At 48.5% G+C, this 26,940-nt stretch overlaps 1 pseudogene; it reads left to right on the forward strand.

Annotated features, from left to right (window-relative positions):
* LOC125439502 lies at positions 1-26,940 on the forward strand (annotated as a pseudogene).

The following is a 26,940-nucleotide window of genomic DNA, read 5'->3' on the forward strand; positions in this document are numbered from 1 at the left end:
ATGGCCACACTTCTAGGGCCAAGGGTGTGGGAGAAAGCTCAGGCACAGCTAAAACCCATCATTGTCTCTCAAACCTCCACGCCCATCAGTTGTCCAAGGTGAATCCCTGAGGGGGTAGAAGTGCTCCTAATCATTTTGCTTGGTTTGCACCAAGTGTGTCTGGTTTGGTCCAAGTGTGTCTGGTTTGGTCCAAGTGTATCTGGTTTGTTTGGCACAGCTCCTTCTTCACCCCCTTCTTTTTGTTTGCTGCCCCATCACATCTTCTGCTCCTTTTCCCTCAGCTCTGCCACATTGACAGGTAAATGTCACATTATTATTTTTTGGCACTTGGGCCAGAAGAAGAAGAAGAAGAAGAAGAAGAGTTTGGATTTATACCCCACCTTTCTCTCCTGAAAGGAGACTCAAGGTGGCTTACAATCCCCTTTCCCTTCCTCTTCCCACAACAGACACCTTGTGAGACAGGTGGGACTGAGAGAGTTCCGAAGAGCTGGGACTAGCCCAAGGTCACCCAGCAGGAATGTAGGAGTGCGGAAACACATCCGGTTCACCAGATAAGCCTCTGTCACTCAGGTGGGAAGTGGGGAATCAAACCTGGTTCTCCAGATTAGAATCCCTCTGTTCTAAAGCACTACTCCACTCTGGCTCTCAGGTTATGTAACTTGCTCAAGACCCAAAATAGTGCATGATGCATGGTCTTGGGAAGGTTTTTTTTCTGACTTGAATGAGAAAGCAACCTCCTTATTTTGATGCTTAGTAAGTATCCACTGAATCAAACGGTTTTATGGTGGTGGGGAAGAAGCCTGCCAGCAACAGCAAATAGGGAAACTCAATGCAAGGGGAGCATCCTGTGCGTGTTCTGGCGGGATAGGAACCAAAGCTCCATGGAACCCTTGTAGAAGGTCATTCTGAGGGTCAAATTGGATACAAGCCAGAAGCCAAGGTTGGAAGTTCATCTGTAGGTAAGCTGAAAGAAGAACTTGAGTAACAGATTGTCAGGCAGGTGAAGTGGATGCAGGAAGGCAGTTAGAGAATGATCAGGTAGGAAAAGACACCTGAAGAAACCCAAAGATTCTCTACTAGTCGGTTTTGTCTGTTGCCCAGACAAAAACACCAGTCAACCTGGGAATGCATTTTGTGGAAATATAACGGGCTGCTGTAGTAGGGCTAGGAAAGGCATAGGCGGGAATCTGGACAGGGCCACCCTGGGGCTTGAGAACGTAAGGACTTCGTATAATTGCTAGCTGAGGATCTGAGTAGTCAGTAGCATGTGAATAGCTGTGGGAGGGGGGAGGGGACCCAAGAAGCAGCAGGAAAAACGCAGTTAATTCTTTTATTCTCTTGGTAAATAACTATTCTCCAGGTGGTCATGGACTACAATTTCAGCAGTGCTTTTCCTGCTAGCATGGCCAGTTGGCCCCTGCTGCCACGGGCTGATGGGAATCGTCATTAATGCAGGAAACACTTGGAGGGCCTGAGGATTGACACCTTATGAATCGGTGTTTTCTCTAGAATCGGTGGAAGGCCAGTTGGGTTTGCTTGCCTTCTCTCAATACAGAGGGCCAGAAAAAAAAGTTTAAAAATAACAACAAGCCAAAATATGCTTGGGATAAAGGCAATGCTATCGCTCTTTCTCCCTCAGCTCAGCAGGCCTCAAGCAGCTGGCCTACTGGGTACCCAGGCTGAAAGGTCTCAATAGCAGCGTGGGGTTGGATCAGACATATTTCTTCTGCTAATGGCAGTGGTAGCCCAAGGACCCTTCCCCTACTGCAGGAGTCTCCACGGAAGGCACCTTCACCCAAAGGAAGTGTTACTGTGAGAGGAACCAGATTCCCAGACTCCAACCCCCAGTAGATCATGGCCGCTGTTCAGACATAGCAGAACTATTCCATAAACTCATTCTCTGAAAGTACGTTTTTTTCTTTCCCTTCCCAGTCCAGTATCAGATGGAGATGATGCGGAGCCTCCGCCACGTCAACATTGACCACCTTCACGTTGGCTGGTACCAGTCTACCTACTACGGCTCCTTCGGCCACCTCGCGGCCCTCCTGACTTCTACCCGCTACCAGCACGCCATCGAGGGAGTTCTGTCGTTCTCATTTAATGGTCAGCAATGGCACTGTTTCCTGTATTTCTATTTTCCCTCCCTCTCCGCCTCTCCCCCAATATTATTAATGGGCTTATTTTGTCTCCCTATCTCGCCGCTTCATGGTAGCAACTCCTGGCAGGCCTTCTTCAAGTAAATACCAATCCTGTGTCTGCAAGCAGCCTCAGCAGCGGCGAAGTTCAGACAGGGTTTCCTCATGATTATTTTCTTGCTATCAGAGCCCTGATGTGTATCGTTTTGGAATGCTAGAGTAGCTGTCTTATTTTTATTCCCTCCAGCTCCCTCCCTCGTGAAAAGGGGTGGTGGAACTCGACCAGATAGTCTTTAACAAACCCCGCTTGGTTAGAGCTGCTGGCCTGGCTCAGTAGACGCGACTGACCAATCACTGCAGCGCTTGCCAAGTTCTCTCCTCCCACTTCTTATGCATCTTGACAGGAAGCCGCGACAAAACCCGGCCTGTTTCAGAGATAATAAAGATTTTTTTCTTTTCTTTCAGACCGATATATATTTTAATGGTGTTTCCTCAAGCTCTCCAGACCAGATGTTCTGCGCTGTATCAGAACCGTGGGCAACTTAACAGCTTTATAGCGTTCCCCCCCTCCCCGAACACTCACATTTTAGTTTGCATATCTGGCAGGCTCGTAGAAAGAAGTTTCCAGCCGAGGAAGCAAATGTAACGCCCCGGAGTATCTGTCAGAAAAATACCAATGAATACTTATCAACTCTACTTGGCTGCCCCAAAATTGTTTCAGTATGTTAACAATTGGATTACAGTAAAGAACAAGTTGTTAAAGTATACTTATACTGGCTGGAAACATTGCATCATCTGATCCTGATGAATTTTCCACTTGTTTCAGTCTATTTCCTTGGTTTTCATTTTTACATGCGCTGATTGCTGAAGGTTTTACTTCTCTGTGTTGAGTTTCAGACAGCACAAAGCGGTAACATTAAAAGAACCTGAAATCCCGCTTTAAGTTGGCGATGTAGTCTAATTTCAATAAGTTATCGGTTTGCTCGCATATGTTAATCTCCCTTTGTCTCTTTGAGATAGGAGATGGGTTTTCTCTGCTAAAGGAAAAATTTCCCTGCTAAGAATTGCTCGTCACTTTGAAATCTATGTATTTTTTTCCTAAACGTAAACCACAGTGACGATGATACAACTGGAAACATTTCCATTAACGTTTTTCTAGCAGAAAATCACGCGCTTGGGGAGTCAGGGATCAGCACCCAAATGGTCTTCTGTGGTGTTAGTGTGAAGAAGGCTGTAGTCCTATTGAGGGGGACTATGTCTGTGTCTGTGGGCCGTGTTTCTTTTGTGGCTGCACGTGAAGGAACACCACAGATGATGATAGTTGCCACAAAGATTGGTGCTTGTCGTATTAGATTAAAAACTGCAAAGGATCCTGCCGCACTTTGAATTTCTGCTTCTGGTCTATGTAGCGAAGCCCCGACACTAATATATGCGGACCATGTGAACATACATATTTTTATAGGCCTGTCTTTTATTACAAAATATTGGCTAGAAAATAAGAAGTTTTCTTTTTACCCATTCCAGCCCTGACTTTGCATAATAAGTACCCAGCAGCCCTCTGACTGACAGGGTTTGGCATGAATATATTACGCCAAAAGTGGAGAGCTTGCATTGGACACTAGCTTGCTTCTGAGCCTAATTCAAGATGCCTTGAACAGCCGGGCCTCATCATATGAGATACATCTTTTCCATATAGTTTTCTCAGTGCCTTCCAGCAAAGCCTTAATCCAGGTCCAGCCACAAGGGGAAGTTGGACACTTTCCTGTGGGGTTCTGTCCCAGGCGAGGCACTATAGCAACATCTTTGTTGATTTTCAAAGGCCAAGTCACTTCTTTATTTATATCTTCAGCTTTGAGGTTATCATAAGAGCCCCGCTGGATCAAGTCAGTGGTCCATCTAGTCCAGGGGTAGGGAACCTTTAATACTCAAAGAGCCGTTTGGACCCATTTTCCACGGAAAAGAAAACTCATGGAGCCGCAAATACTTTTTGGCATTTAAAATGAAGAAAACACTCGAAGTACTTTTTTGTTTTTTTACCTTTTATGCACGCTTTGTATAAAGGGCAACTCTCCTCCTTCTTTCCTCAATTCTCCCTCCTTCTCGTCTGTGGTCCGCTTCCAAACCCTTTGATTAATGACCTTTTCCCAGTCTGTTTCCCTCCTTTCTCCCTTTGTTCCTGTCTCTAATATTTCATACCCAGCTTTCAGTTATCTTTTTTCAGCTCCCCCCCCCCCTACTACTACATTCAACTCTCTCCTTCCCTGCTATTATTCTCCCTCTCTGGGGGCTTCTTTTTCCACAGATCCTACCCCTCTCTCTCTTGTCTCTCTCTCTCTCCTCCTCCTTTCTCTCCTAGTCACCCCGGGCTCTCCTCCTTTCCACCCCTCCACTTCCCCCCCAGCTTCTTCCTCTTCTTCTCTGCTATTCCTCCCTCTCTGGGGCTTTTCCACAGATCTACTCCCTCTCTCTCTTGTCTCTCTCTCTCCTCCTCCCTCTCCTAGGTCACCCTAGGCTCTCCTTTCCCACCTCCACTTTCCCCAGCTTCTTCTTTCTTCTCACTATTCCTCCCTCTTGGGCTTCTTCTGGCACAGATTCTACCCCTCTCTCTCTGTCTCTCTCTCTCTCCTCCTCCTCTCTCCTCTAGTCACCCTCGGCTCTCCTTTCCACCCTCCACTTTCCCCCCCAGCTTCTTTTCCTTCTTCTTCTCTACTATTCCTCCCCTCTCTGGGGCTTTTTCCACAAGATTCACTACCCTCTTCTTCTCTCTTGTCTCTCTCTTTCCTCCTTCCTCTTCTCCTAGTCACCTCGGAGCCTCTCCTTTCCACCCTCCACCCTTTCCTGCAGCTTCTTCCTTCCTTCGGGCCTCGGAGTCTTTCTGCTGGGGCTGGCCAAGTCTGAGGAAGTTTGGGAGGAGCCTCTCAGATACTTTCAAGCCCGCCCTGATGAATCTGGAAGTGTAGAAGAGATCCCCTGCCTGAGCCGGTGCCTGCTTTCTTTTTTCTCAGGATTCTACCACCCTGAGGGGAGGGAGTAGGTTGGCAGCGCCGCTTCGCTCAGGCGGGATAAAGCTGGCTGCACGCTCCCTTGCATTCATGCGCGGGAGCGTGCAGGTGTCCGGGCTGCCCGGAGAGCTCCCTCCCAGACTTGGCCCGGGGTGGAGCTGGGTGGTGCTGTTGACGCCTCACAAGAAGCTGCCTCCGGCAGCAACGGCAGGCCTCGGTCTGGCTGGTCTCAAGAGCTCCCCGAGCCCCAGCGGCAAGCGGCAGAATGTGCCCATTCAGCTCGTCCTGCCCCAGGACAACGAAATGAAAGGCTAGTGGGCAGGCCGCCGAGCTTGAGTCACCAGCTGGCAACACTCTCTCCTCGCCCGGGCCCTCGCTTGCAGGACGGAGGAGAACGCCTCTTAGAAGCTGGGCACTGGGGCAGGATTTAAGGCGGCAGCGGCGTCAACGAGAGGCTCTGAGAGAAGAAGGAAGAAGGCTGGGGAAAGTGGAGGGTGGAAAGGAGAGCTGGAGGTGACCAGGAGAGGGAGGAGGAGGAGAGAGAGAGAGAGGGTCACAAGAGTAGAGGGATAGATCTGTGGAAAAAGCCCCAGAGAGGGGAGGAAGGGGGCCATGCCAGGAGCCGCACTCACAAAGCCGGGAAAGAGCCGCTCGCGTATGCTTGCGAGTTTCCGCTGGGTTCACCTAATTCCTTGATCTTAGTCCAGCGTCCTATTTCATTTAGTGTGGCCAATAAAGTGCTTTGTAGGTGGTTTTTTTTAAAAAAAAAAACCCTCTTGCTTACATGGGAACAGATGTGCTTTGTGTGTCTGTCTGTGGTACTTGCTACATTGTTTGTGGGTGTTCTATTCTTTTTCTCTAATGTTATGTTGGTTGCTTTTGAGCCTCAAGCAATATATTTGCTTTAAAGTTTTTAGGGGTCTTCAAATCCAGGAGCTCACTCCAGGGGCCATGGACTACACTCCATTCCATCAGCCCCCTGCCAGCATGGCCAGGGCGGCAGGGCTGGGATGGGAATTGTAGTTCATGAACATCTGGGGGGCATAGTTTGAAGGACCCCGCTTGAAAGCTAATATATTTTAAGCAAATATTTTGTGCACGTTGAATTATTTTACTTCTCCAAGTGGCTTTTACGCTCAATGAGGATTCCAAAGGGGTACTTCTCGGGTCAATCACACTGTAGCAAAAAAATGGAAACAGCAAGAATTATTCCATTGTTTCTAGCATGAACACATGTTGGAATAAATGACATTAGTCTTTTAAAGATGCCACTGATCTTCCTGTTTTGTTGTATGAAACGGCAAAGCACTTACAGAGCTTTAAAACAATGCTCAGTCTGGGGCCTGAAGATGTTTGAGTCTGAGAGTATGTTTATGAAGACTTTATCTATTTTTGTACTCCCTCAAGATCCTATAAAGAATCTGGCCAAGGATATTCTTTTCACTCGAAAGCATACAGATTGACACCCTAAATTGATGGACGTTTGCAAAGAGAAGGACTTCTCTCCTCGCTGCAAGTGGGAGAGGAACCATTTTGGGATGTGGCCAGTGAGAAGAACGAAGCTCTGATTTGGGGTCACTGTAGATGCATCCCCCCCTCCCCGCCTCACAGCTGATGGACTGGAGGTTCTTCCATTTCCTTCCCACCTAAGCAAAGGGAATGCTCTGGGCTCTAGCACTCCTGGTATATAGGTGAGTGGTTATGAACATGGTGGCCAAGTAGTAAGGAAAAGCAATGAGGTGAGATCAAGCTCCGAACGGGCTGGACTGCATCCAATCCCTGCATGTCTCTCCAGCTTCTGGTTTCTCATCCAGTTTCTGTCCCCAGGCTCTATAGGGAAGGAGCTTTTCAGCAGGTCTCCTTGTGTTTCCTCCAGATCTTTTCGAGTGGACTACAAATCTGGGGTCCATCAGCCCCTGCCAGCAATTGGCCATGCTGGCGGGGATGATGAGAGTATGTAGTCCATGAACATCCTGGAGAACCACAGAAGTTGCAGAAACCTGCTCTCTCATGGTATCACCTTTTGAAGAACATGAAATGCACAGAAAGCTACTGTTCAGTGCCAGCTGGGACGTTAAGGAGGCCTGGGTGCACTTCGCGATGAGCTCACTCTGGATTGAGTTAAACATCCATTCAACTATATAAAGACAGACAGAGTTAGGCTCTAACTAAAGAAGTTAGTGTTTTTTAAAAACTTGTTTATCTCCCCTCCTGATGCATGCATTGCAAAGACGCTATACATACTACACAGCAAGCCAGCTTTGTGTTAAAGCTCCAGCGTTTAAGTAAAAGAATGTTTTTAAGGAAACCGAATTACTACTTCCTGCCGCTTAAGCATCCAAAACACATCTTTTCCCACACATTCAGATACAAAGTGACAGCTTCTTTTTCTCAGCCTTGAAGAGGGATCCGGCACTTTGTTCTCTCTGGTCTCATGGAAACAAATATTTACACAACACCCTGCCCACCTCCCAAAACTCCAACAGACTCCGCCGTTCCTTTCTTTAGTCTGAAGCAAGGTTTGCCGGGGATTTTCTTTTTTTTATTCAACTAAAAAACAGAAACTGAAAAGTGGAAAGATAGTAAGAGTTAAAAAATGGGTTTTTAAACGCTCAATTGGAGGAGACAGCGCATTAGCGGAAACCTTCTCCCACCCCAAACCCTTTTTTTCTTTCCTCTCTCAGGGTTAGATTGTTAAGCTCAATTTTAAACTCCCAATGCTGGCTGGGATGCCAAGAACACTTCCTTCCATCAGACAACTTCACTCACGCGTGACATTTTAAAAACCAGCTGACCTGCACAGTCTGGTTAAAGCCAACACACCATGGTCGGACATTACCCATTGCTGAGCTGCACTCCTCTCTGCCCCTGCTGTGTCTTCCAGGCATGTGCCCCACTGCGCTCTTGCTTTCCATGGGCAAAGCTGAGCTCAAGAGCAGTGAGGCATGCGGGCTAATTCCCTTTGCTTTGGTCGCCTTGGTATAAGGAAGTTTGCCATGCTTGGGTTCATCTGGCGAAGCGTGATCATCATGCAGCCTCTGCACAATCGTAGCCTAACGTGAATGCCGCTAAAAGCAAATGCACCACCATGGCCGACATTACCGACAGCTTATGCCGCACTCTCTGCTCAGTTCTGCTGTGTCTTCAGGCATGTGCCCGGCCATGCTCTTGCTTCTTCCATGGGCAAAGCTGAGCTCAAAGAGCAGTGGTAGGCATGTGGCGCACTTCCTTGCTTCTTGAGGTAAGAGCAGTTTTGTCGCCATGGCTTAAGTTCTAATACGTTAGCATCAATCGGGCCCTCTGCATAATCCCCCAGCCTTACGATGGAATGAGAAGTGTCCCACGGGGAAATGAACAGCCTTCCGCAAGACCTTAAAGTCACATTTGAAATCCACTGGCGCTACAAGTACACATCTTGGGATAGGAGTTATTGTTGGGGAAAGGCTGTGGCAAAATAGCCAAGATCTGTATTTTTTCCTTTTTTTTCCCTCATATTTTAATCGGTTTCCTAATTCCACTGCGATCCAGAGTTCTAAGCAGTTGTAATTTCTAAAGGCCCATAGAATTCCAGTGGGATTTCAGTATTCTCCACTTACTCATATTGCACCACAGTGTGTATTGTGGGGTCTCAGTAGGGTTTTCTGCTCCTAGCCCCAACCTTTAAGCCCGCCCCTGCAGGAATTTTAGGGGAAAAGGGTAGGTAAGTACCATTGACACAAAGTGGCTGCCATAGACAGCAATAAAATGTTGGGAGGTCTCCCAAGCCAGTTATCCTTCAATAATCTTTGCGGAAAGGTGTTTCCAAGTGGTCACTCATTGCCAGACCTAGAGATGATGCTTTCTGGAACTTTTTCTGGACACCTCCAGCGCAGGTGGAGGGAAAGCTAGGATTGTCTCTTTTGTTTTGTGGAAGAGGTGTTTTTAGGGGTAGAAGGAAGTGCGAATATCCAAAGAAATGCACTGGTGGGACATCATGGTGCCCATAAATACAATGTTGAGGGATCATTGACCCAGAACTCTGGTGGTTCTTGTGGCATGTGACTTGAATCCATTGTTCCTGTTCCCTTAACCAGCATTAATCATAAGTTTTACAAGCCCGCCATAAGCTTCCAAGTCTCAAGTCAGAAATTGAGCGAGTTTCCCTCTAGCCGCTGTTGCGTTTATATCAATACATATTGGATATAATATGTCTTGGTACGGTTTTGGCTCTCAGTTCCTAAGCTGGAAAGGAGGCAAAGGTGCGAGTATTATGGGATGTAGGGAGCTATGCAATGAAAGAGCGTGTAACAGTTTGTACTTCCCAGACTCCACCCGACCGGAATAACATTTCCTCAAGAATCCGTTGAAATCAAAAATCTGCCCGGCTGGTTGATTATAATAAGGCCCCTCTTTGCCAGGTTAAAAAAAAGCAGGCATTGCCTTTGAAAGCATGTTTGAGGAAGTCCCCATCATCATCGCGAATTCCTACCCTGATCAATGTTCTTTCCCCTTTGGGAGCCTCGGCAAGAAGTCAGCGGTAGCAGAGGCACGAAGGTTTACAGCCTTGTAGCAGCGCAAGTAAAAAATGTGGCAGTCCATTTCACTCTGTCCGGAACACTTTGTAGTGGATAAGCTGATGTGAGGTCTGTTCACATTGACAGTAGCTGCACCTTGCTTGATCTGGGAGCACCAGACTGAGGGAAAGGAGAATGGGTTGGGAGAAAAGAAGCATGAAGAAAGGCCAAGTTGGCTTGACAAACATGCATAAGTGCTTGCACCCGCCACTCAACGTCAGGAGTTTGAGCCCCCTGTGGAAGGCTTCAAGATATCCTGGCAGCTGGCTCATGGTCAACTCAGCCATCCATCCATTTTCTTGGTGCGATGTAAATGAGTACCCAGCCTCCAGCGCCAGCTGGGGAATAATTGAAGCTGAGAAAGCAATGGCAACCACCTCCCCACAAAAGCGAAGCTTGTTCTATAAAAACGTTCTCTAGCCATTGCCACACTCTCTCCTACTGGATGCTGTCTGCAAAAATAATGGAGGCTTGTATCTTTGCAAGGACCTCAGTGCCCCTTCCGCTGCATCCATGTTTCGAGGTTGACACTGCGATGTAAATTCTTAGTCTCCCCCCGGTGATGTGAGAGATAATCATTACTATAATTATTATTAATGTGTTAGCCCCTGTGGCACTCATTGGAGTGTAAGATGCAGTACTGCAAGCAAAGCTGTGCTCATGACCTTGAGTTCAGTTCCCAGTGGAGTTGGTTTCTCAGAAAGTTTCAGGTTGACTCAGCGCGCATCTCCATCTTGAGGCCGCAAAATGAGTAATTACTCAACTCACTGGGGATAAAGGGTAGACTACTGAGGAAGGCAATGGCAAAACCAATTCCTGTGAACATAGTCTTGCCTCGCAAGCCGCCATTATGATACAGTACTCCCTACGCGCCAGTAATGGCGATGTTTGCACAGGGACTCCCTTTTCCGGATTATTAATAAAATGCCTTTGGTTCAAAGCGGGCTAACAAAGAGGTCAGTTTAAAAAAAGAGCAGATGCTACCCACAAGATTATATATGTTTCTAAAGTGGAGAAAGGAACAGGATGCTAAATTTCTAATATAGAGCCGCATAGCTCTCTAAGTTCTGGGGAATCTATTTTTTTTTTCAAGGATTTTGCCGCTTGGAGTAACTCCTGGGAGATTTCTAGAAATTATGCTCCCTTGCTAGAAATTGTGTTGTTGGCTTGAAGTAATGTCACAAGTTCCCAGGAGACTGAACAGGAAATTATTTTTAAATGGAACTGTCCAGTGGTAAGAGACAGCTTGTGGAAGGTCTTGATCTGCTTTCTTCCATGTTTACGTGGCATGTGGTTTCCCCAGAATGCGTGCAGCTTTCCACTCCAGTGCGCTTACGCAAAAGGCATGGAGGTGTGAGTCGCGGCCGCGAGGTCACGCCGTGAAGAATTTCAAGACGGTAGACGCCGGTGATTTCATCTGGTGGGAGAGCGCCAGCGCAACGGGGTAGCTGGTTGCTCAAGTGTTCCTAGCTTTAACTCTCCTGGGATGCTGGCTCTCGGCACCTTTATTATGATGATTCTAGCTGGGCGTGTAGAAGGGACGGAGCACGGGGGAATTCCGGAGAGCGGGAGAGTCGGGGATTGAGAGATCATACATGTGATGATGCATGATCTCACCCTGGCTGCTAATGCGTCGGGCGAGAGAGGAGCGTGGCTGCCTGGGGCCTAATCCTCACCTGGCCAGCAAAGGCCATTGTCCCTTTGTCCGGAAGACCTCGGTGGTTGTACGGGAGCCAGGTAGTTCATGAACCTGTGACTCATTGGGGATGAGGGTGGGGAGGGCCCCGGTATACCAGGAAGGCCCCGCAGGAGCGCCGTGCCGGGCGCCTAATTATCTACGGTGCGCTGCTGGGTCAGCAGTGCATCCCTACATCTCCTCCTCCTTTTACGCTAGGAAGGGAGGCCGTAAATATTAGGGGGATGCGATTTACTGGGACGCCGTTACTCCCTCCGCCGCTGGCTAAGAAGCTGTAGCCAAGCTGCTTTCGCTTGTGCAACATTAGGGACTTGGTCATGCGATGTAAAGGGAAAGCTCGAGGGGTTTCTTACACTACGTTACAGGCGTAATATTATTAGATAAGGCATACATTGAATGAAACAAGATCCCACAATGAGGCACACAATCAAGCCAATGCAGAGCCGTAACAATAGCATTCTCAACCATCCCCCCGTGGCAGCCAGCTCCAGAGGGCTGACGCAACAGTGGGGTAGGAACGCCATACTTCAGATTAGATACAATATCTTGCAGTTCACACATTTTTGCTATATGAACTCAAATGGGAATTACTCAGAAGATTAAAACAACACATATTATGTACATTCTCACAACCATTGGTGATGCAATAAACAACAAAATAATCAATAGCTGCACGACACCAAAGTCGCTTGATCTATGTTCCTGCTGCTCTCGAGGCCAGAGCATCCAGAGCAATGGAGGTGGAGTTTGATGGACTTCCCAGCAAGGCTGCACAGGCCAGCCGGGCCAATGGTCTTAGCGTGGCTAGAAGAAGCCCCGAGTCCGGGACTCTAATTAGGTAGTGTTGCGCGTAGGAGATCTAACTCCGCTTGAGGAGAGGAAGTAACCGTGACGGTCCGCAAGAGGGGTCGAGAGGGGCAGAGTGGAGCGGGCGGGTGAGCGGGCGCTCGGCTCCTGGAGGTGGAGCCTGAGGCAGGACGATGGTGAGGCTTACCTAAGGCAAGCAGAGAGTCCCGCCGAGAGCCGAGCAGGGATGGTAGTTGAAAGTTCCTCTCCCCACAAGTCTGGTAGAACCAACCCTTCGAGCAAGATGTTCTCCCGCATTAACGGGGAATGTCCTCCCCGCAAGGCGCAGAAATCTCCAGCTACCGAGCAGCCGGCCATCGGTCCGGCTCGGTTCCTCATCTCGCTACCGAGGAGATCTCTGAGTGCAGGTAAGCAATTTGTGATTAGCGACAGTCTTGCGGACAAGGGGAGAGAGCTACCGGCCGGAGGGTTTGGAACATCGGGTCCCCAGTCAGCTCATAGAGTACTTGATGGATGAAGCATTCATAGTCAAGGGCTCCGCTTCGTGACCTCGCTTAGGAAGTCTCCCAGGGGCTTTGCGTAAACGGGGAGCAGGCAGGTGGAGCTTAGCAGGCTCCCGACTCCTAGGTAACTGGCCCAGGCAGAATGACCTAAAGCGCTGGCAGCGGCAGCAAGCTGCTCCCAGATGTTGGTCTGGTCAAATCTCGTCAGGGGTGGGTCCGACTGCCACCGGCAGGAGGCAGCAGAGCAGGCAAAGGATGGTGGCCGAAGCCGGAGCAGTGATGATTGCAAGAGAGGTATGCGCACAGAGGTTCTCGAGGAAAATGCCTCGGGTGGTTTCACATGCGAGCTTAGCAGCTCTGGAGCTTGGCTGGCTACGTTGCTTTGACGCTCCCCAGGTCATCCGGGTCTTTGGACCGCTCTGGGCGCCGGTGGCGGCGTTGCCTCGCTGAAAGGCCAGCTGGGCGGGACTTCCTCCCAGAGAGATTCGCTCCATCTCCGGGGATGGGGTCGATTTCCTCCTGGCGCCATTCCATGGGGCTGGGCCTGTCGCATGGCTTAGTCCGGGGATCCACCGGAGATCTGTATAGAAGAAGGGGACTGGAAACAACACCCCTTCCCCAGGTTTATAGGAGGGGGCCGGTCCTGCCGGCTTGGAGAGCCGGATGGCCGGGAGGTCAAAATCAAGCTCTTGTTGGGTTTAGTGTTTGGATATAGGACTGACAGGCTTTATGCCTTTGTAGCCCGCGCCAAGGGTTGCCTTTTAATGCGAGTCTATTAAATGCTTTCACGCCCACCTCTTTCTTTAAATTGTTTTGACAGGAAGAAGGGCAGAGGGTAGGCTTTATCCCTGATGGAAGCTGGCTTCAGGGAGTCATCAGGGTATGCGTGCCAAAGCAGGGTCCAGCCTCGAGGGAGGAGGGGCAAGCGGACTCCTGGGGAATTAATGTGGTATGCATGCTTTAATTTACGCACCACAAAGAAGAGGGGGCTTGGATGCTTTTGGGTGATGGATGCATCTGGGAGACAAAGTAATCCAGGCGATTAGGGTAAATTGCAACACACAAAGGGGGGGGGGGGGTCCTTTCTTTGCAGGAAAAATGTACTTACCGCGGACCTTGGCGGTTAACGCCGGAGAGGCTGGAATGGCGCTTGAATTTGTAATCGAATTATCTTGGGGAATTGCCACCACTTAAAACCGGCCTCCCCATAAGGTTGAGAAGCTGCTTCGCCATAGCCGCCTGGCCTTGCATTGAGCCGCCAGGCTGGCCACTGGCAACTACAACCCACACAGGTTTGTGTGTGAATGGTCTGGTACGGCAGCATCCCGCTTTTGACTAGAGGTTTCATTCCCTGGCGCTTGAGGAAATCACTCCTTAAGAGGCGGTTTTATCGCTAAGCGCTCCTGGTTTATGGTGCAGCCATAAGCCGTCAAACAGGTTTGTCAGGGGCATAGTGGCCCGGCAGCTCTCTTTTTTAAACTGGGGCCTGGTCCTTGGCAGTGCTGCTCTGTACTCAGGGATCGGGACTCCAGATTTTAATCCAGGGAGGGCCAGTCAGCCAATTGGCCCTCCCGCTTCTGCTGGTTGAGAAAAATTAGAGGGAAGAGAAAATAAAAAAAAGGGGGGGGGTAGTTTCATCCGCGGAAGTTCGAGGATGAGTTCGAAGGCACAGTTAGGATCTATGATCTGTGTGATGGGTTTATCCATCCCAGACTAGGGAGATTCGCTTTTGGACCTGGCTCATGAGGTCCCTTCCCAGAGGTTGACATGGATGTCCAGGAATGATGGGGCGGACTCGTGAGCTGCCGCTTTCGAAAGCCTCCCTGGGCTGTGGACCGCGAGCGGGCGGATGCTCCGGCTCAGCGGTTTGTTTTCCCCCCCACCCTGTAGATGTGCGGATATTAGGTCTCCGGTTGGCCACTGGTCAGTAGCCACTCGGCTGCTCTGACATTAGACGTCACATCACGCGCCCGGTGTCCACCAGGCCCATGAACAGAGACACCCCACCCTCCACAGTGAGTCTCCAGGATCACGGGCGGGAGGCTTCCGGCGGTGTTTCACCGCCGCAATGGTAGTATTGGATGCTTCCTGATGGCTGCCGCCCGCGTGGCTCCTTATTGCGTCGCCCGCAGCTGGCGAGCGCGATGGGGTAGGAGGATCAGCTGTGACGCGAGCTGGTCCCGGCTGGGCAACTCCTGCCCGGGATGTTTGTCCAGACTTGGGGAGATGGATGGGTCCCCTGGTGCGTGGAGTCAATGACTCCGAGGATGATGAACAATCCCTGCTCAGCGGCGATAGCTTTTGGCAGCACCAGCCCAATGGTCCCGGGAGTAGGGATGGGGGTAATGCCATTATTGGGTTGGGCGCGACGGCGACCTCGCGGGGAATTCTAAAGAAGGAGATGGGCTGGGTGCACATGAGCCGGAGATGCACCACGCAGAGGGTGGGTGGTTTCTGGGTGTGGGTCTTGGTGTTTGGCCTGCTCTCAGTACTCTTCCCCTTGGTCCTGGGCTGGGGAGATGCCCGGCGCTGAAGCTTCCCGACGGCAGTCAAAGCTTTTCTCCAGTGGAAGCCTTTCTGGCACAGGGGGGGGCATCGGGTTTTGGCTTTTGGCGGCTCCGGGGGCAGCCTCTCATTTGGGAGGACCCTCCTCAGTCACCAGACGCTTCACCGCCAGGGGACGCTGGGTGATTGCTTTACTAGTTCAATCGCCAGTATTCGCGGCAGGTCAGAGACCTCCCTTCGAAGTGTCCTGACTCGCCGCACTCAGCAATCACCTGGGGAGCTATCCCCTGGCGGTGGAGAGGCGTAAGTGCAAGGAGGCTAGCTTGGTGGTGCTGAGGATCCCGGCGTCCTGGCAAGCTCTTAAGCATGTCGCGCCAGTTCAGGGATCTTTGCCTAGGCTCCTCGTGATTGCTCCTACTGCACTCAGTGAGTAGGCGTTCTCTTTGGCTTGCAGGCGAGGAGGAGCTTCCGCTGCTTTTGGGCACTCTGGCTGCCATCTTACCTGCCTCTTAAAGCTTACTCCTGGAGCCTGTTCACAAAATCCCATGAGGGCTCTTTGGGGCTCTCTGGGTCGGATGGTGGAGAAACTTTCGCTGGCTGGGCTGTGTTAGCATTAGGGACCTTGATGAACGCCTGTTGAAACAGGCTTATCTCAGAGGCGACTGTGGCGGGTGGTAGCCTCTGGCAAGGCACAATCTGATCACCGCTGGGGCTGGCAAAAGGCTGCATCGAGGTTTAAAGCTGCTTGCTGCGGTGTAGGCTGCCAGCCTAAGGCTGCCCTCAGCTTTGCATACACTGCTGGCGGAACTCGCTTTCCCAGGATCAAGCAAATTGTTGTGCAGGGCTGCAAAGCATCGCGAAGGTGGTCTTTTCCAGTCAACTTGAAATCCATTAGAGTGATCTCCTGCCGACTGCTTCTAGCATGCCTCCTCACATAGGGGTCTGCAGGTGGACTCTTAATGCGCCCGCGATCGCCTTCTTGGCGGAGCCTACGGGTGAGTGATATTATAGCTCCAACGGGCGTAATTCTCGACAACCCTGCCGGTCAATACCTTATCACTCCCCTCGCATCATCCGTGAAGTGAACAGAGAGCATAAAGCGCAGAATATACGGGTATCGGCTCTTCCGCCATTAGGGTTTCCTTTTTCGCAGGTCGCGGGTTAAGTAGTTATCGGCTCTGCGAGGGTTTTGAAACCCGCCGCCATTACGCGTATGGCCGACGGAGGTGCTATGGCTTGCAGAAATGATGAAGGCGGAGCAAGTAGAGTTAGAAGCGGCGAGGAGCAGCGGGAGAATTTGAAGGAGGCAGGGAGCATTGGGGGCAGAAGGAGGACAGGCTGCCCAATTCTAGAGGATAGAGAAAATTCCAGGGGTGAAATTGAAGTTGAAAGATCGAAGCGAGGCTGACTGGCTCTACAGCAAAGGGTTTACAGGTCTGCAGGCTGATGGCTACATAACTTATTGTCTCCACGCCAGTAGCAGCTACACCGCGGTAAGCATGAGGCTCTGCAGCGAAGAGTGCGCGCTCGGATGTTTTCTTCCTCCTTAATCCTTAAGATTCAATGTCCCCCTCCGGTACCATGGACATTGAGCTTCAATCTCTCGACCAGGCACCTCCCATGCAGCTCCTCTCTTTACCGGGGGGGGACCCTGCCGCGTTTAAGCTTAACGCTTTAGCTTCGCTAACGCAAGCTTCGTCATAAGCCCTGCTTTTGCAAGCTCCCATACCTCACCGGGTGTTCCGTCCGGACGAGAGAGTGTCCAAGGACTTCGAAGGTCCCTGGATCGCGCCGATCCAGCCGGACTTGAGCGATACCGAATGGTGGTCCCTGATGCTACCGATCCAGATCCAGCGGACTTAATTCTCGTACCGCTGCCCTTTCCCAGGCATGCACGGTGAGCTGGGTGGAGGTTCGAGGATTCCGGTTTCGCACCAGCAATTGTAGCTCCAGCTGCGAGGTCAGCGAATGAAACGAGACGAGACGCGGTGATTTCCTATCCTCCGGTGGAGAGCACCAGCAACGGGAGCGCTGGTTTTCCGTGTAGAAATCTCCCTTGTGTGACTCTCCCCGTGATGCTGGCTCCTGGCGCACCTTTATTATGATTCTAGCGGGGCGCGTGTAGAAGGGCGGAACGGGGAATTCCCGGGAGAAGCGGGAGAGCGGGGGATTGAGAGATCATCATGTGATGCATGATCTCACCTGGCTGCTACGTGCGGAGAGGAGCGTCGGCGTCTGGGCCTAATCCTCACCTGGGGGCAAGGCCATTGTCCCTTTGTCCGGGACACCCGGTGGTTGTGAGCCAGGTAGTTCATGACCTGTGACTCATTGGGGGATGAGGGGTGGGGGAGCGGTGCGACCAGAAGGCCGCAGGAGCGCTGGTGTGCCGGCGCTCTACTTACGGTGCTGCTGGGTCAGCAGTGCATCCCTACACATAGGGCCATAATGTACCTTCTTCCCCACCCGCCCATCAGCAGGGGGAAAAAACCTGGCTGGACCCATCCCAAAAATGGGGGAGGGGTATTTCCTTTGAGCCTTGCATGTCTTCTAGAAGCACCTGGCTGATCACTGTGGGAAACAGGATGGTGGACTATATGGTACCTTGTTCAAATTTAGCAGGGATGCTTCTTTGGTATTAGGTAGGAGAGGGTTGTGTATTGTATACTATTGCAACCAATTATGATTCCAAGTGCCAGAATTAGTACTGGGTGAGCATAGAATACTCTTGTGTTTGAAAGGGTTCATCCTGGGGGTTCAGTTGCCCCAGGCTCTCTGGGACCCAGCCTGATCCCCGTGTTAACTTGGAATATATAACAGGGTATATGCAGACTGCCCTGGCCATATAGCCCAGGCTAACCTTATCTCATCTGATCTTGGAAGCTAAGCAGGGTCAGCCCTGGTTAGTATGGATGGGAAGCCACCAAGGAAATCCAGGATCACTATGCAGAAGCAGGCAATAGCAAATCACCTCTGATAGTCTCTTGCCTTTGAAACCTTTATGCAGTCACCTTTCCCCCGCCACATGCAGAGTGGTGTTTGACAGCTACACTGCAGTGTATTTGAATCTGCGATGTTGGTAATATGCATAATGGCGGGATGAGATTTATAGGATTATCTTAAGCAGAAATATATCCTTTAAAGTCAGTGGGCCTTTTTTGTGCCATCAAGCCAAACTTATGGTGACCCTGTAGGATTTTCAAGGCAAGAGATGATCAGAGATAGTTTGCTTTTGCCTGCCTCCACATCACACGTCTGGCATTCCTTGGAGGTCTCCCATCCAAATATTTGCCAGGGTCGAGACTGAGAGCGTGTGATTGGTCCAAGGCCCCCCACAAGTCTTCATAGCACAAGTGGGGATTTGAGCCTGGCTTTCCCAGATCCTGTTGCAGTGAATTAAGCACACTTAGAAGGGTATCACTCTGTTTAAGATGACACTGTTATTTTCAGTGGCCTCTCTACTGGGGTGTCCAGCCGTCACTCTGGCACATCTCCAACACACTTCCTCTTTATGCTTTTCAGTAATCATCTTGGGAAAAGCCTGCAGCTCCTGATGGACCGAGTGGATGAGATGAGCCAGGATATTGTCAAACACAACACCTATCTGCGGAACAGCAGCAAGCAGCAGCAGCAGAAACACCAGGTTGGTTGGATAGATGGGCTGGATAGCGTCAGTTTGGACGTTAAAACATCCCATGACGTGGCTTCTGTAATGGGATGCAAATTGCAGGGTCCTTTATATTGCATCTGCTAAACTTAAAACCCTACTCAGAAAGTTAATGCCCATACTGGAGACATAAGAACATAAGAACTAGCCTGCTGGATCAGACCAGAGTCCATCTAGTCCAGCACTCTGCTACTCGACGCTCCTTACGTGTCAAGCTCGGGCTTTGCCACCGAACGACGGCCATGTAGCGTGCCAGAATGAATCTGCAGATTTGATGAGAAGACGTTTTGGAGATGGAAAAACCGATTTGAAGGAAAATCCATGGCTCTTTGCCTCTGTTCCTTTGCTCAGCTTATAATTGCTGCTGATGTGACTTGTTGCTCCAGAGGCAGAGCAGGTTCATTATTTAGATATTGAACGGTCATGTGCAAGTGCAGGCCAGTTTGAAGCATAAAAGGACAACCTGCCTTGAGTCTGCAAGACAAAAACAAACAATCTTTTTTAAAAATAATTTTTATTGTATAGTCTGAATTCACATTACTTTTTAGTATAATTATTAATTTTTTCCAAACCACACATTTCCCCCTTTTGTCCCTCCCCCTAAAAAGTATGTCTTGACAGTTTTTCAACCAAACAGCAGTAAGTTCATTCTTTGTTGCCTCTTCTCCCATATTTCTTCTTTGACTCCGGCTTCTCTCATCCAATCCACATATATTGTGTCAGAGTATAGCAATACCTCACTGAGCATATTGTGTGCTGGAGTAGATCAGTGTGATCTAACTGACAGCTCACCTGGCTGATGCAAGAGGCAGTGAGCTGGACCAAACCAGATCAAACCGGTTTCTACAGGACTATGTGACCTTTACACTGATTGGTCTATGCTTGTATATATACTGAACAGATGTGACTGTATGCTGCTGGTTAGGGTATTCTGTGTCTGGCGTAGCATGCTGTCTGTTTGTTCCTTGCTTCTGTAAATATCTGTATATAGCTGCACTATACATAAACTGCACTTCACTGAAGAATAACTGCTTCTTGTGGTGTTTTGCTATCATGGTGTTGCAGCTGAGTGCCAAGGCTGCTTACTCCTGCTCCCAGTAACTGGTCTTCCGCTGTGCCACGGGTCTACTCGCTAACAGGTTATGGGCCCAGCATGCTTCCGCTGTGCATATTGTCCATATCTTCAAATTTTCTCTGTTTTTCTTGCCACAGTTTATTCCGTGATATTATGTCAAATATGTCCAATTGCACTTGTTCCCAAATATATTCTAACCATTTCTGGATTGTCCATTTTTTCTTATCTTTCCAACCAAATGCTATTACTGTATGTTCTGCTCTTATCATTATTTTATACATTTGTCTATATTTTTTATCAATCCTTCCGTCCTCAATTACCCCCGTAAACATTAAATCATTATTGAAATCTATTTTAACCTTCACCATTTTCTCTATATACGGCAATACCATTTCCCAAAAACTTTTCACCTCTTTGCATTCAGTCCTCATATGGCTGTAATATGCATCATGGTCACCACAGTGCCAACATTTTGGGCTTAGTCCCCGAATCATATAAGCTAATTGTTTTGGAGTTCTATACCATTTTAGTATCACTTTTCTTTCCAACTCCTCAACGAACAACCTGATCTTATGACTCTGCCGCCCCCCCCACCCAAAAAGGAGAAACCCTTCTCAGTTCACTTCCACATTGTCTACCCATAAATTTTCTACCCATATTTACATCTAGTATTAAATTATTACATCAGCACCCCCCATTTGTTGGTGCATCTGCCACCCCCTCCCATTTTTCTTTCCTTAGTAAATAAATAATGGAAAGCAGAGAGAGAGAGAGAGAGAGAAATACTAGGCTCGGGGATTATTAATTGGCAGCTATCTTTATTAGGTTTTTAGGAAGTAATATTTAATTGCTCTAGATCTGTATTTATATTGTAGCGTTTTATCTGTGATTTTTATTGTTGTGTTGATTTTAACCTATACTTGTAAACCACCCTGTGCCTGATTCTGGTTGGGGAATTGGGCAGGGCATAAATAAAATATAATAAAAATAAACATTGTGGGCCTGAAGCCTGAACCAATGTTTGAGAGAACATTGAGGGATAGTTATTTGCGAGCCAGTAGTCCTTCAGATTGTTGAAGATCCATTGACTGCTTTGTTAATGTTGGTGGTGTAGATTGATCATCTAATGGGGTGGAATGTGGGGTGGAAGTAGTCGTTAAAAACTGTTGGCTGCAATAAAAGTTCCAGGTGGAAGCCAAACAGTAATTGTATGTATAATGTTGATGAATAAGACAGCAGAAAGCAGCAGTGGCGTAATGGTTAAGAGCAGGTGCATTCTAATCTGGAGGAACTGGGTTTGCTACCCGCTCTGCCACTTGAGTTGTGGAGGCTTATCTGGGGAATTCAGATTAGCCTGTGCACTCCCACACATGCCAGCTGGGTGACCTTGGGCTAGTCACAGCTTTTCAGAGCTCTCTTAGCCCCACCCACCTCACAGGGTGTTTATTGTGAGGAGGGAAGGGAAAGGAGATTGTAAGCCCCTTTGAGTCTCCTTGCAGAAGAGAAAGGGGATATAAATCCAAATTCCTCCTCCTCTTCTTCCTCTTCTTCTTCTTCTTTGGCTTTGAAGGCTGCACATGATCTAAGTTACACAAACGCTTTATTTAAAAAAATATTTAAATGATTTCGGACAAGTCCCCTCAGATCAGCCTACAACGGTGTTTCTTTATCTATTTTCAAGTATCAGCAGAGGCGTCAACAAGAGAACATGCAGCGTCAAAGCAGAGGGGAGGCTCCTCTCCCTGAAGAGGACTTGAATAAATTGTTCAAACCGCTCCAGCCTCCTCCCAGGATGGAATCGCTGTTGATTGCAGGTAACTTTTCCAAAAAAAAGCCTTCCCTTTTCTGAGGCGTGGATCCACTCCTTTAGCTTGCATGTGATTTTGGAAGCGAAACAGTCTTGGGCGGTGCCCTTATATAACAATTCTGGTTTTGTCATTAGAAGCTTTGTGTGCTACTCCAGGGTCTGTGAGGGTTTTTTCCCCTCCCGTGAATTTCAAGAAAGGATATTCCCCGTTGATGAAACAAGAGCAAATATTTTCGCTTTTGTTCCGCTAGGTCCACAGAAGACCCCCAGCGGAATAAGCGGTTGTGAGCTAATTGCAATCTGGTGGTCCCCTATTTCCCTTTCAAACCTGGCTCTTCCTACAACCAAGCTGCCTTTTAGTTCAGTTCTCTGAGTTGCTCTCTACTTCCCTCGTCGTTTCCAGCTTCTGATCTGGGGAGGAAGCTTCAGCGCACGTCGTTTTCTTAATGTTTTCTCCTCACAAGAACCACAAAAAAATCAGGAGTGAGGGAAACAGCAGATGTGCTACAGAATGTAAACAGATAGCAGGCAAAGCTAAAAAACTTTCGTTGAGACTTGTTTACCGTTTCTTGCTAGGGAAATGATCCGTACCAATAATTGAGTCAGTTGCTAAAAAGATACCCCTAGGATACATTCTGTGTCCAAGAGAAGAAGCCGACGTTTTTCATTTCCTTTGAAACGAATTTCAGTTTGCACCGAAAACGTTGCTACTCGGGCAGTCTGCACAGACACGATGGACTGAACGGTTTCATTAACCACTGAATCCCACAGATTCATTCTACTAGCAGAAAACCTAGCACAACTGATCAGTGGGATTTGACCCATTGCATCGTTAGCCTTTTGGATTACCAAGCAGATAATGCCGATGGCCAGTTTGGGGCCAGGCATCAGTTTTCCTCCAGGTCAATTGGCCAGGGATCTTGGAGGTTTTTTGTCACCTGGACATGGAGCAAGGGTCACTGGGGATTTGGGGATAGCTGTGAATTTCCTGCATTGTGCAGGGGGGCTGGGCTGGATGCCCTGGGGGTGCCTTCTGATTCTACGTATGGGCTGAATGTTGAGAGTGAATTTTTTTCACAGGGTTGCATGGCATTTGTTAAAGTTGGTGTGTGCGGGGGGGGGGGCACACATACCCCAGTGACGTGCTTTTATATCTTGTGTTTCAATCGCTAAAAGTTCAGCCATCTTCTCAATATCGGTGATGCAAGAACTGCTTACACTCCAACAGCCTTCAGCCAATTTTTTTTTTGCAGAATTAGGAAAAAGAACTGAAAAACCTTCAGGATTTTAATTCATGCAGAATTTGAGTTGGTGATCAAAGCTTGAACTTGGCTAGTTTTGTCTCTGAGGCATTAATTTTTTTTTCCTAAGTAGAGCATTAAATTGAAAGGGTATTGGTGTGCTAAGCAATTTTAATTCAGATAATCTGGCTTTGTCTCCCTGTGCCTTCCTGGCTAGCAAGAGAAGTACGTTTGTAGCAGTGGAATGTGTACAGAACTGGTACGACCGAGACACTTTTTTGATTTGGGTAATTGTGACAAGCCTTTTTTTCCCTACTGAGGGGATACGTACAGCCTCCTGAGATTTTTGGCATCTAGATTCGCTTTGAATTGTTCAACAAGTAGCGATTGTATAGGCCAGTGATGGCGAACCTTTTCGAGACCGAGTGCCCGAATTGCAACCCAAAACCCACTTATATATTGCAAAGTGCCAACCCGGCAATTTAACCTGAATACTGAGGTTTTAGTTTAGAAAAAACGGTTGGCTCCAAGGCATGCGTTACTCAGGAGTAAGCTTGGTGGTAGTTGGTGGCTTGGCTTTGAAGCAACCATGCAACTCTTCCAATGGGTGAAATCACGACCCTGGGAGGGTTTACTCAGAAGCAAGCCCCATTGCCAGCAACCGAGCTTACTCCCAGGTAAAGCATCACGCTTTAGTTCTTCACATGAAAATCAGTGGGGTTTAACAGCGCTTAACAGGGTTACCTACACTGCTTCCCCAAAGCTAGGTCTTAGGTTTAATGCTGATAATTGAGCCCAGCTGCCCAGGCCAGCCTAGAGGTGTGTGTGGGGGTGACTCTGCACGTGCCCACAGAGAGGGCTCTGAGTGCCACCTCTGGCACCCGTGCCATAGGTTCGCCACCACTGGTATAGGCTCTGGGTTCACTGCTGTGAGGTAAGTTTTGTGGTGCACAAGGAGATTATTGAGATCACTGAGGCTGGATTAATATATAAACAACAAAGACGATTTATTTATTTGCAGGTTGGTTTTAAAGGAACAAACCGGCAGTGCAGGGCTCCAGGTAGACAAAGTAGAAAGCTGTCTGAGGCACGAAAATTTAAACTAAACATGACTTCAGAGAGTAGTTTGATTTTCTACAATGCTTTCAGGCACAAGTAGACTTAGCCACTAAGTTGGATCCCCTCTCACGCACAGGATTCTACCCATCCCAGCCTTCCCTTTCCCCAGAGTCAGACTAAATGGTACAAGGTCTGTTCATCACGAAAGACAGGCCTCACAATCGAGTACTCTGCTCTTTTTACTGAGGCAGAACTCAACTCTCTCTTCTCCCGTGTTCCTTCCAACATCTCAACCCCCTTCTCAAAGGCGATTGGATTCTGGAGCATCATTCCTATGGGCTCATCTGAGTGGCTGATTTTTCCTTCAGGGGCAGGGCAACCTCCTGTCCATCACAGATAAATATAAGGGGAAAGCTTTTCCCAGACTGCTGATGTGAGAACAAAACGTCAGCAGGGTGAGATGCAAAGTTATCAGGCCCGAAGGAGAAGTGACACAGCTTGAAGGTTTCTCTCACAGCTTTTCAGATATTCCTGTCACATATAATATAATTAGGTGTCTCATATAGTCCTAAGTTTTTCTCACTGTGTGGTGGTCAGTTTTTCTTCCCTATGTTTTATCTGGCATAGCTTTGGTTACAAACCCACCAAATAGACCAAATCCACCAAATGATTTTGAAAGGGAATTGGACAATTCATGGAGGATAGGACAGTCAGTGGCTGCTAGCAGTAGTGGCTAAAGAGGACCTTCATATTTAGAGGCAGAACACCTCTGAATATCAGTGCTGGGAGGCAACCACTTCTGTGCCTGTTCGTTGACCCTTTGGGGCAACAGGTTGGCCACTGTGGTGCAGCAGGCTGCTGGACTAGATGGATCACTGGCCTGGGTTTTTTTAATTTGTCAGAGGTCTTCAGCAGGACTATAATGGTCAACCCATTACCACCTCAGTCCTAAGTGTATATACTAGGAAGCAAATCCCACGCAATTCAGTGGGCTTTACCTCTCAGTAGGCATTTGTAAGATGGGTCTTTCCACAAAATTCCCAAGTGGCATGGAATAAGGAAGCAGTAGTGGGCTGGCCACGGTGTAAGACAGGATTCTGGACTGGGTTGGACCACCAGTATGAACCAACGGGGCTGCTCTTACAGCTCTCAACAGAAACACCTCCCACCATTCTGAATGTTCTTTAACCCACACCCACCCATTCTGAGCAAGGAAAGGAAGGGAAGCGCAGCAAAAGTCAACTTGGATTCTTTGAACACAGGAGTGTTAATTGATGGCCTTAATTTTTAAGTATTGTTTTGACTTTTGAAACCACTCTGAAGGAAAGTGGGCTACTAATAACCAATGAAATTGCAAAACGACTTCAGAGTTGCATGTGTATCTGCTGCTGTCCTAGTGCTGATGTTCAGATGGAAAACGGAAATATGCCTGACATTACCCAGCAGGTCTGATTGTCCAACCATGGTGTCAAATTTTGATCTTCTAGGCCTTGGTCCGAAATTCTAGTTGATGAGAATCTGCCCAGTTGTGGACTTTGATTGCTGTTGTCTCTGCTCTCTTTGATGATGTCACATTCCACACAGCAGTAAAAGATTGGAAGGTCCCTGTCCTTTCTCCAGTCCTATTCGATGGTTTTTCCTGCTTCACCAGAGAGACCACTGGCTCTAGCAGACTGATGCAGGGAGAGGCTTGCTGTTCAGAACGTGTCCTTATCCCTGCTTCCTTTGCACCCACCGCCACCAAATATAGTCTTGGCTCCAGCTGAGTGCTTGAAGGAATGTTTCCTTTACCTCTCCCATTTCAGAGGCTGTTGGCAAAAAGGAGGGGGAAACTGGCCCCCTAGTGACCGTGGGGTAGAGAGGGGCCCATTGGTTTATCCCCACATAGCAAGAGGGTGACCAGATGATGAACGGGTTGGAGCACCTTCCCTGTTGAGAAAAGCTGAAGTTTTCCAGTTTAGAGCAACAACTATTATGGGTAACATGACAAGAGGTGTGTAAAACTGTGCGCAGGATGAAGTGCTTAGCGTAAGTCCCCCTTCTTATAACGCTAGAATTCAGAAGCAAGCATGGTTGGTTGGAAATAGATTAAGAGCGGACAAAAGGGCATACTCAACGAGCAATTAATTTGTCGAATTCACTGCCAGTGGCTGTAGTGATGACAACTAACTTTAAAAGGGGATTAAACATATTCAAGGAGAAGCGCTCCATCATTGCATCTACATCCAAGGGCAGCGAACCTCTGAATACCTGTGCCAGGAGGCAACATTGGTGAAGACTTTGGCCATTGCGCCCTGCTTGTTGGCCACTGTGTGAAATAGGATGCTGGACTAGATGTACCGTTAATTTGATCTAGCAGGAGTATTTTGCTCTTACGTAACCAGCTTACTTTTGTTTCATAGAGCTTACTAAGGCGTATCCACTATCCTACATAATTCTGCCTTAAGTCTTTGGTCACCCTCCAGTGTAATGTTACAGAGTTAGGGGACTGGCTTATGAATCTCCGAATAATAGACTTTTGAGAAGAAAGCATTGCCATGTTCCACACAGCACAGAATTCAATCTTTTGTTTCAATTTTCTTCCCCCCCCCCCCCCCCCCACCCCCTTTCCCTCTGCAGGTCAGATTAATACTTATGCCCAGAACATCAAGGAATTCACTGCGCAGAACCTGGGGAAACTCTTCATGGCTCAAGCACTTCAGGAGCATAATAACTAGAGATGGAAAATGAAGTGCTTGCAGTCTCCTGCCCAAGATGGAGGGGCACGGGATCTCAGCTCGTTTGGATTAAAAGGTTTTTCCATCTCTCATTGCAAAATGAACCATGAACTAGACACTCGGGTGTCTGAAAAGAATTCTAAAGTTAAAAAAAGTAATAAAAGGCCAATTTTAAA

This window comes from Sphaerodactylus townsendi, linkage group LG09 (genome assembly GCF_021028975.2).
Source record: "Sphaerodactylus townsendi isolate TG3544 linkage group LG09, MPM_Stown_v2.3, whole genome shotgun sequence".
In the NCBI taxonomy this organism is placed as follows: domain Eukaryota; kingdom Metazoa; phylum Chordata; class Lepidosauria; order Squamata; family Sphaerodactylidae; genus Sphaerodactylus; species Sphaerodactylus townsendi.